A 10,626-nucleotide genomic window follows, 5' to 3' on the forward strand; every position below is an offset into this window, starting at 1 on the left:
AAGGAAAATCTCTGTTGGGTAGGCCAATTTCGGCACCCAGATTGTACTCTGATATTGCTTAATAAAAAAACCCTCAGATAGCTGCACCGGTTTTCCCGCGTTGGGTTTTTCCGGGGACATTGGTCCAAAAATAATGGTGTCATGTGGTGTGTTTGTTCTTGTTTCTTTTAGTTGATGATCTGTAATATGTTGAGCATGCACTAGTGTTTATTTTCAATATTTACATTGTAAATAACTTGTTAAGGAAAATAACAAGTAGGTAGGAATAAATCAAATAAAGTGCATGGAGGGTTTCTAACTAAGTAAACTTAGAAACTTCAACATGGTATTAGAGCGTGATTGCATATCACAGGAGGACTAAAAGACATCAGCCGAGCGGAGCAATAACAACAGAAAATAGCTGTCCCGAGGTGACAGAAGTTGTTTCTAGTAGAGCAGCAACAAGGAAGGGTGACGCAGTGCCTGCGTCATCAAGGGTGAGCCAGGAAGAGGCAGCGCAGAGGCTAAGGAAGGCAAGAGAAGCCTCACGCAGAGCCACGCAGTAGCTGGGAGGGCTGACGCAGTTGGCTGAGGAGGCCAGGTTGCGGTGTCGGGATTGCGCAGAGCCTAGGAGCTCTCACCTTCAGGTTGCTGGGGTTTAGAAGGCTGCGGGAATATTGCAGAGTGGAGCTAGTGAGGTACTATAGTCAGAACAATACCTGATAGAGCAAGGCCAGAGGAGATGCTATCGAGGGTTTTCAACAAGCTCAACTTTGGCCTACCAGCACCCTCAGCTCCTTCGGCCCCGCTTGAGAAAGCTCAAGCTTGCTTAAGGAACGTGGAAATGATAGCGAACGAAACAAGTCATATACCCCAACAGCCAGCGGGACCGAAGGACCGAAGGGCCGAGGGGCTGGCCGACCGAAGGGCCGAGGGGCTAGCCCCTTGGCCCTTCGGTCCTTTGATCCCGTCGGCATTTGGGGTATATAAATTTTTCCGAGGAACCCAGATCAGTGGTGCGGTTGCACAAAACGATCAGAGTAGGGGGCATCTCGATAGTGGAAGAAGGATTTCGAGGAGGGAAATCAAGACTCAGAGGGAGTACAGAAGAGAACTTCAAGACGGGAAGTAGACTCACTAGGAGTCGAATAGATAACTCCCAAACGGGAAGTAGACTCAGCAGGAGTCGAACAGAGAACTTCCAAGTGGGAAGTAGACTCAGCAGGAGTCGAACAGAGAACTTCGAGGCGGGAAGTAGAGAGACTTGGAGGAGTCGAGGAGAAGAACAGGGAGATGGCCATGAATGGGTTGAGGGATCAAGATAGGTTGGATGAGGCATCCAACTTTGTCATCTGGAAGGCCAGGATCCTGTTTGTTCTATGTGCCATGAGTGCTCACACACCACTTGAGCGGAAGTGGGGAGACATCAAGATGTAGTCATGTGGACTACATGCGATGAAGGGAAGGATCCTTGAGGTACCCAGCCTCTTGGATTAGACCTTGGTATGGGAGCCCCAACGAGGAGTAGCAGGACTGGCTGAGTGGGTAGAAACGGATGCAGATGGAGTGGCAGAGAGAGCTACAGTGCAGGAGTCCCGAGACAGCGCAGAGCTAGCAGGCTGTAGCAGTGCGAGAGGCACAGGAGTGTTGCACCAGTGCAGGAAGGCACAGAGAAGTGTGCAACGGTGCGAGATGCAGGGATTTGTTGCAGCAGCGGAGAGGTCAGAGACAGGAAGCACTTGTTGGCGGCAGAGGGAGCTTCAACATCAGTGGGTGTTTCTAGCCCAACAGGGAGGTCAGTTGGGAGGTCAGTTACTTACTTCTCAGTAAATGAGTTGCAGTGCAACAGTGAGCAGCACGGTGCAACATGATGAGAGGAGGTGCAGTGCGGATGCAACGTTGGGAGAAAGGACCAACAGCAGCACGGATGCAGAGGGAGTTGTCGTACAAATGCAGCAGTGGTAGTGGCAAAACCATGGGTAGCAGTGCAGAGGATGTTGGACAGGAAGGCCTAGCATCAACACAAGTACCGATGTCGGATGATCAGAGTAATACTCAGTGAGGAGTATTGCTAGAGCACAGTCCTTGCTAAGAGGGAGTGTTGATTTGGGGTAGTATCGGATGTGCTCTAGCCACGAAATTTGGTGGAGAGGTTGGGGCACATGAGATCTCCAATACCCAGAAAGAGTTTGGGCAGATTCTAAACAGATCAGGAGATATTAAAATAATTAATATTTTTAATGGAGTCCCTAAGTCTAAACTTGGGGAAAATAAAATATTAATGTGTATTAATATGAATCTGTGTTATAATGGTCCAAAAGACATGGATCAAGCCAGATCTGATATTAGTCGTTGATTAGGGGAATTAATCTCGGATGTTGAGATGTCAACAGGAAAAGTATAAGAGGAGGCTTGAGGGTCACTTGGAGAAGATGCCAGAGTGATTAGTCATTCTATCCTCTAGAGCGGGGTTTGCTAAGAGAGATAGAATCATTGATCGGGAGAGCAGCTGAGGGGCATTGAGTACAGAGAAACATAGAAGGCAGAGATTGTGCCAAGAGAGCAGTGAAACAACTAATGAGAGTGACGTAGAGCCAGCAAAGGCTCACGCAGGGCCACGCAGAGGCAGCGAAGTGCTGCGCAGAGCACCAGAGAGGCCAACGTGTTTGACACAGAGGCCCAGAAAGCTGACGCAGGTCAAGAAAGGCTGACGCAGGGCCAACGTGAGACGGAGAGGGACTAACGCAATCCAGATTGGGCAAACGCTGGGGTTGTAGAGCAGTTTTGTGCTGAGGAGCTGCCAGATGGATTTTCTGGGGTTTCAGCCAAGAGGTTTCTCTCGAATTGTGAGGTATAGCTGCTAAGGAAATTCTCTGTTGGGTAGGCCATTTTCAGCACCCAGATTGTACTCTGATATTGCTTAATAAGAAAACCCTCAGATAGTTGCACCGGTTTTCCTACATTGGGTTTTTCTGGGGACATTGGTCCAAAAATAATGGTGTCATGTGGTGTGTTTGTTCTTGTTTCTTTTAGTGGCTGATCTGTAATATGTTGAGCATGCACTAGTGTTTATTTTCAATATTTACATTGTAAATAATTTGTTAAGGAAAATAACAAGTAGGTAGGAATAAATCAGATAAAGTGCATAGAGGGTTTCTAAGTAAACTTAGAAACTTCAACATCTGGAAGCTCTGGAGGTAAAAGAACAATAGGGGATTTCCTGAATGTTGCTGGGAGGGATGATGTGGATGGAAAGATAGTCTGATTTCTTTGTGCTTGCAGTGTACCATTCAATGTGCTTTGCTTTCCTTGTTGGCATGAAATGGTAAAGGCCATCAATGAAGCCCCAAAAGGATACAAGTCCCCCAACTATGGGAAAGCTAGAACAATGTTATTAGAAAGAGAAAAAGCAAAGGTTCAAAGAGCTTTGACATGTTTTACAAATGAGTGGGTAGATTGTGGGGTATCCATTGTATCAGATGGGTGGAAAAATATTAGAAACCAACATTTGATAAATGTTCTTGGTGTTTCTGCTAGTGGTGCAGTATTTATTACATGTCTTGACTTCTCCTCCATCAGCGCATATTCCCAAAACATTGCAGGTCTCCTATTGCAATCAATCAAAGATGTTGGTCCGAATAATGTGGTTCAAGTGATCACAGATAATGCAGCAAATTGTAAGGTAGCAGGAAAAGTTATTGAGCGTACTCATCCACACATCTTTTGGTCTGGGTGCCTAGTTCACACATTGAACCTTTTGATGCATGATATTGTGAAGCATAAAGAATGTGGGTGGATTAATGAGCTTTACAAGAGAGGGAAGCAACTCATTAAATTTATCATAGGGCATACAAGGGTAAACTACTTCTATGGCACTTACTCCAAGTTGTAGTTGCTTAAACTTGCAAAAACAAGATTTGCCAGTTATTACCTCACCTTTAGGCGGCTAGTGAAGGTGAGACAAGCTTTAACTAATATGGTGTGTGTTGAATCATGGCATGAAATTAACACTGATAGAGATGGTGCTAATGTAGCAAAGGACACTATTCTTGACATGTACTTTTGGTCATAGGTTAAATATGTTTTGCAATTCACCAAACCTATTTATTACATGATCAAGTTGGGAGATTCAGATCGACCAATAATTGGGGAGGTGTATGAGCAAATGGATAGCATGTTGGAGCAGATTAAAGACATTGTTGAGCCTAGAGATATCACCTTGTACAATTATATTCGTGCAGAGGTGGAAAACAGATGGGAAATGATAAATGTTCCATTGCATGCATTAGCATATGTTTTGACACCTAAATACTATCATCCATCATGACTTTCAACACAACCACTTGGGGGGGGGGAGAGCAGGAGAAAACCACACCAAGATCAAGAGCTTCACAAAAAATATATGATTGCATTGAGTAAATTAGTCCCTGATGAGGAGGAGGCTGCCATGGTACGGAGACAGTTGAGCAACTATACGCTTAGCACTGTTCTATTTGGGAGCATGCATGAAATCAGAGATCGAGGGACTTTTTCTTCTCTTGAGTGGTGGAACATGCATGGAGGTGCTACTCCACTTCTACAGACTTTGGCATTGCGGGTGCTATCACAGGTGGTAAACACTTCTTCTGCAGAGAGGTGTTGGAGCTCTTATTCTTTCATCCACAGTGTTAAAAGGAACAGGTTGAGTTTAGACCGGGCAGAGAGCTTGGTTTATGTTCATTACAACTTGCGATTGTTGTCCCATTACTGTGATGATGCAAAGACTAATAAAGACCTTAAGATTTGGTGTAGGAATCTCGAGGAGCCCAATTTCGAGGATGGAGTGTTGTGATTAGAGAAATTAGAGGATGCTCTTATCCAGGTATGTCCATTGTGGTATGAATTTTGCTTATAAAGCATTTCTCTAATTCTTGTTTTTAATTTTTTTTGTTAACTAGTGGTTTTTTTTGGTATGAATTTTTTGAGCGATTCCAGGATGATGATGATCGAGTTGAGATGCCACCCCCATCTGGTCCCTTGGTTCCCAGGTTCCATGGTTCAACACCAATAGCAGGGGGTTCGTCTTCATCAGTTTTAGTGCCACAACTTCCACAGGCACCATCTTCTTCATTGCCATCACGTGGAGGCCCTCCGCCACATTCTCTTCGTGGTGGAAGGAGGAGAGATTAGTAGATATATTCACAATTTACTACTTTTGTCATAGATTAATCATTAGACTTGTAGGCTTGTGAATTTGAACCTTTTTGTCTTGGCGGTGACCAAGTGACCTATTTTGTAAACATTATTATTTGAATTTTGGACATGACAAATGTTGACAGTTACTCACTTGCTAGATAAATCATAATATGCTCTATGTTTTATTTTTATAATATGCTTAAATATTTTATGTTTTATAATATGCTTAAAAATTTGGTGTATGTTTGTAATTGCTAGAATATAGATGGTTGATGCTCGAATAATTAATCATTGATGTACATACTACAATGGAATCATGGATGCAATATCTATCTTGATTTATGTAAAAATATGCATGTTTTCATGTCTTCTACAACTAATTTGGTATTTGGGATGTTTGTTTTGAATATAAATGCAATATATATATATATATATATAGTAGACGCTTCTGAGACACTTCGCTTCCTATATTTTTGGAAATGACGCTCTCGCGTCCCCGTTTCGTGCAACATTGGTCTAAACAAGGTAATGTGAAAATTTCTGAATCTTACAAACCAAAAATCCTATTGCAGTAAACTTTTTTGCATTACCTACTTGTGTTCTTCATTTTAACAAGTCATTTTCAGAAATATTCAAAAAATATTAATGCAAATACACTGCAGCCTACACCAATATACAGATCAAGTACTAAAAAATAAGTGAAACAACCTCACAAAGGACACACTTATTTTTGGACTAAACGTTCCTGGAAAAACCCAGTGTGGGAAAACCGGTGCAGAAAATATGAGGGTTTTATTATTAAGTAGGTTTCTGAATACAACTAGGGTGCCAAATCCGGCTCACCCAACAGAGAATAAACCTGACAGAAGTACCTCTATCTGGAGACAGATATTTTGGCAAATCCAACAACTGGATGAACAAACACCACATGTGACTGGGTTGTCCCCAGTGCTGTGCAGCGATGGCTACTCCCAGCTCTGCGTTGGAATTATGTTACCTCCTCTAGGCACTGCGTCACCCTCCTAGTGAGCCTTCTCGACTCATAAATTGGTCTCTTGAATTGCTGCTCGATCTGCCTCATAGAAACCCCAGCGCTGCCTTTAAGTGACTGTGTCCGCTCCTCTAGCCTCGATGTCACCCTTCTCGAGCTGCGCTTTCTCTCCCTAGTGTTGTGTTGCCTCTCTGCTATGTATTCTCGGCCTTAGACTGAAGTCCCTCTGCTGAACTGCCCCTCTTTGCACTAGAAACTTACTCCGAAATTCTTAGCAAACCACACCCCAAAATTTCGAATTAGCTCAATTGTTGCTCTCTCTGTGTGTGTTCTCCAAATGACCCCAAGCCTCCCTTTATACTTTTCCTGTTGAAAAATCAACAACCATGATCTAATCTCTAATCAATGGCTAAGATTAAATTAGACTTGATCCTCATCTCTTAGAAGCTTCTCACCCATATTTTCATTAATACCCGTTAATATTTTAATTTTCCTAAGTTTAGACTTAGTAACCCCATAAAAAATATTAATTATTTTAATAAAATACAATTCGGGTGGAATTTCTCCAAACAATTTCTAGGTCCCTGAGATCTCATGTGTTCTAGCCCCTTCACAAAATTTCGGAGCTAGAGCACATTCGATGCTACCCAAAAATCAACACTCCCTCTTAGCGAGGAATGTGCTCTAGCAATACTTCCCAGCAGAAGTATCATACTAATCCACGACATCGGTCCTTTGCGTTGTTGATGCTCGGCCTGCTGCAATCTGTACTGCTGCCCATGACACTGCCACTACCACTGCTAAATCTGTACTGCAACTCCCTCTCAATATGCTGCGTCATGCTGCCTATAGCATTGCCACTGCTAACTACTGCATTGCAACTCAGTTGCTAAGGAGTGAGCAACTGAAAAGCCACCCAAAATCTGACATGCTGGTCAGTCTGGATGCTTCGTGATGCTAAAGCTACCTCTGTTGCTAATCTGTCCTAACCCTCTGATGCTACTGTGCTACTGTTGTATCTGCTCTGTGCCTCCTGCACTACTGCAACACTCCACTGCGCTGCTTCAGACTCTGGCACTCTAGCTCTGCCACTGTTGCTCCATCATCCCTCGCACCAACTGACTCCCTTCATTCTTCTACTATCATTAAGGGCTCCTGTAGCCATATGTAATTCGAGAGTTTGGGCACCTCAAGGATCCTGCCCCTTGTAGCTCTTTCGAACTACAACTCTAAATCTCCCCACCTCCCTCCTAGAGATGTGGTTGCCATCTCTGCCAAATAGAAATGTCGAACTGGTTCTCTTCTCTCTCTTTCGCTGCTGCCCCAACAAAACTCGGACATGGATTTCTTTGGCGCTAGAAATCCTCTAAGGAACAAGCTCCCTTTGAATTTCTATTTCCTTCACGAAAATCCTTTTGCCAAACACTGTCGAACCACCCCTCTCTGATCTCTCTTTGCTGTTGCTCAGGACTGGATCTAGATTTCTTGGTAAGAAATCATCTGAGGAACTGATTCCCTCTACTTTAGTTCTGCCCCACTAGGTATTGTTCTGCACTAACATAATCAACACCCCATCAGCAACTCCAGATGAAATCTATGTTGCACCTCTAGCCATGACAACCAGAAAAATGAGACTTAGCAGTGTCTGCACTGGCCCAATAACCACTGCGCTGCCCTCTGCAGCAACAATGCCATCCAATCAGGTTGACGCAAGCTCTTCATGAGCCTCCCTTGGTGACTGCGTCACCCCTCCTTTGCTCTCTTGGCCTGAAACTGCACTGTCTCTTGGGACAACTGTCTTCACACAGATTTTCCTCTGTCCTTTCGTCGATGGATTCAATCCTCCTTGATCTGCAATTGCTTTGATACAATGTGAAAATTTCTGAATCTAACAAACCAAAAATCCTACTGCAGTAAACTGATTTGCATTACCTACTTGTGTTCTTCAATTTAACAAGTTATTTTCAAAAATATTAAGAAAATATTAATGTAAATACACAACAGCCTACACCAATATATAGATCAAGTACTGAAAAATAAGTGAAACAACCACACAAAGGACACGCTTATTTTTGGACTAAATGTCCCTAGAAAAACCCAGTGTGGGAAAACTAGTGCAATAGATATGAGGGTTTTATTATTAAACAGATTTCTGAATACAACTAGGGTGCCAAATTCAGCTCACCCAACAGAGAATAAACCCGACAGAAGTACCTCTATCCGGAGACAATTTTTTTTGCGAAACCAGCAACTGGATGAACAAACCCCATAGGTGACTGCATTGTCCCCAGTGCTGTGCAACGATGGTTGCTCCCAGCTCTGCGCTGGAACTGCGTCACCTCCTCTAAAAGCTATGTCACCCTCCTAGTGAGCCTTCCTAGCTTAGAAATCGATCTGCCTCACAGAAACCCCAGCGCTGCCTCTAAGTGACTGCGTCAACTCCTCTAGCCTCTGCGTCACCCTTCTGGAGCTGCGCTGTCTCTCCCTGGTGTTGTGCTGCCTCTCTGCTATGTATTCTCGGCCTTGGACTGAAGTCCCTTTGCCGAACTGCCCCTTTCTGTATTAGAATCTTACTTTGAAATTCTCAGCAAACCATGCCCCAAAATTTCGAATTAGCTCAAGTGTTGCTCTCTGTGTGTGTGTTCTCCAACTAACCCCAAGCCTCCCTTTATACTTTTCCTGTTGAGAAATCAACGGTCGTGATCTAATCTCTAATCAATAGCTAAGATTAAATTAGACTTGATCCTTGTCTCTTAGAAGCTTCTCACCCATATTTTTATTAATACCCATTAATATTTTAATTTTCCTAAGTTTAGACTTAGGAACCCCATTAAAAATATTAATTATTTTAATAAAATACAATCCAGGTGGAATTTCTCCAAACGATTTCTGGGTCTTGGAGATCTCATGTGTTCTAGGACCTCCACAAAATTTCGGAGCTAGAGCAAATCCAATGTTACCCAAAAATCAACAGGTAAGTGATATTACACGAAAGGAATTGGATAAATGAGCCATTTTCTTTTCTTTCATACAATATAGCACATGAAAAACATGTGAAAGACAAAGCTAAATCCCTTGAACTAAACAAAAATTGAACAATCTAGATTAATAAACCTTTTTTTTTGGGCATGTCTTTTCCCTTTCCCATGCTTGGCCTTTCCCCTTCTGTGGCTCAAGCTAGCTCTTGAGTCATCCCATTCATTTAAGGTGTGATACATAGTTTTTCTCTAAAACTATTTGTTATAGTGTTGGTGACTCTAGCATGGCCCAACATTGAGTCCCAAGCTAATTCATACATTTGGTGGTTCCTCATGGTTTAAACCCACTATTAATGGGTTATAAGATCCCTTCTTCTACCCTTTTTATTTTCTTCTGGTAGAATTTCCCAACCTAGATCCCTCCTCCGCTTTCCCTTTTTGGTTTCTTTACCCTCTCTTTGATTGATCTAAAATGATCATATCTTAAACTGAAGTAGATTTGATTAATGTCAACAGTGAACTGAATGTTAACTTAAAGTTCTTTAACTGTGAGAATTGTTTGAAAATGGATGAATTGACGACAGTATTAAAACATAAGCAAGATGTAAACAAAAGTGAAAAAAAGCAAAAACACAGCGATACCAGATAGCAAGATTGATTACGGAGTTTGTCCCTGATGGACTACGTCTTTGGGTCCGCTTTCAAGATGGGTGACCGCTTTATTAGGATTGAATTCAAGGAGGTCAATTACACAACAAATTAACCAGACTGATTGTGCACGCAGGCACTTCTGGTCACTGTCACAAGAAAGCTCTCTGAATTAGCTTTCCAATGGCTGTCATAGTTCCCAATTCCGACTCCCGATGCTCCTGTTCCACTGAAAACAAAACTGCCTATATCCTCTAGAATCTGCATACAAACTCTCAAAACCACTCTCCCCCACTCTTCAACGAGCCAACTGTCTTTATAACCCTCTAGATGCACTCTAACCTCCTTACGCTGAGTTTAGGAGTGAATAAGCTCGAATTAGGGTTTTAGTTTCAAGAATTAATGTCACTTAATGACATTTAGGCCTAGGTGTAATAGAATATCACCATTCTGAATCAAAAACCCACCTGAAAACTTATAATAGCTCGAAGACTGTTAACGGTTAGCTAACCGTGTGGAGGCATTGACAGCGGATATTAATAGATGGAGTTATCTCGCGGTTAGGGCTCCGACTGTTTCGCTGACTGTTTGCCGTAATAGTTGGTGGTTGCGGCTAACCTAGCGCTCACATACCACCGTTAACCTTGCCTAACCGAGACTGTCCACCAAACGGAGGAACCAACCCTGACTACGCGGTGAATATGTTTCTGTTCACATGTTGACTTTTACTCTGCTGCGATTAGGCTCCAATTCTAACCCCGACAGTTAACCTGGACACTTGCTATCTGAAGCCGCGATCCGTTCACATGATCATGGTCAATGTCGCAGTTCTGATGTGGTTAGGGAACTGTTGAA

This window comes from Pinus tabuliformis, chromosome 7 (assembly GCF_031772625.1).
Source record: "Pinus tabuliformis cultivar Carrire ecotype Pingquan chromosome 7, CPIR1, whole genome shotgun sequence".
Lineage (NCBI taxonomy): Eukaryota > Viridiplantae > Streptophyta > Pinopsida > Pinales > Pinaceae > Pinus > Pinus tabuliformis.